At 35.9% G+C, this 910-nt stretch overlaps 1 non-coding gene across 1 annotated transcript; it reads left to right on the plus strand.

The window, feature by feature from the left end:
- Window positions 1-511: 511 nt before the first annotated feature.
- LOC129969946 (U1 spliceosomal RNA) lies at window positions 512-672 on the plus strand. Its single transcript, XR_008784695.1, has one exon. It is a non-coding gene; the product is annotated as a U1 spliceosomal RNA (small nuclear RNA).
- The last annotated feature ends 238 nt before the right edge of the window (window positions 673-910 follow it).

Genomic DNA, 910 nt, shown 5'->3' on the forward strand with positions numbered 1-910 from the left:
GATATAAATCAAAAGTGAAAAAATAAAGATAATATAATTTGACATCCAAAGCGTTTTTTCATCTAAATTTCAATACAGCCTCAAAGCCTAATCAATGTCTATTATCAGAAAGTCTATATCTGTTCGTTAGTTTTCAAATCAACCAAAAAATGAAATTGAGAGGTCCTGAGGTTTTATTTGTTTAATTTTGAGATGGAATTTAGAAATATTATTCAATCATATTCTTTTAAACAGAATCATTTTACGGTTCAAATTTTACATCCATATTTAATTATAGGATTAAAATTAATCTAAATTGAGTGTCTGATGGTTTTTCTTTCTGTGTATATGTGAAAGCACAAGCTGGCATATTTCAAAATAATGGTTATACAATCCACCATCCAGAATAAAAACTGTGAACTAATTTTCAGAGTCCTGTGCATGAGTGGTTTATATTTTATAGTGTAATGGGGGAAGGTAATTAAATATAAGTTTAAAAAGTGTTATTATCAACAAATTACTTACATAACACATACTTACCTGGCACTGGGGATTCCTTGATCAAGAAGGACACTCCCCCAAGCAGAGACCAACCATTGCACATCGGTGGATTGACGTCACCACATCCGCAAATCGTGGTTGCTTGGGGTGCATAATTTTTGGTAGCTGGAACTGCGTCCGTGCTGGCCCTGAATTCAAATGCCGTAGCAAGACAGAGGCTCTGTACCAATCGCGGGAAATTCTTCCTGGTAAATATAAGTTATAAAAGAAGCATCACAACCACAATTGCAAGACTCAGACTAGGGCACCTGAGGAACATGGGGATCATGTCCAATGACTCCAGGCTCTATGGAGAATGTAGACACTGTCCAGACGTGCAGCTGAATCCAGAACATGTTTTTAACTGTCGTTCTATTATTTCAGCCCTCTC

The sequence above is a fragment of the Argiope bruennichi genome, chromosome 5, assembly GCF_947563725.1.
Source record: "Argiope bruennichi chromosome 5, qqArgBrue1.1, whole genome shotgun sequence".
Taxonomy (NCBI): Eukaryota; Metazoa; Arthropoda; class Arachnida; order Araneae; family Araneidae; genus Argiope; species Argiope bruennichi.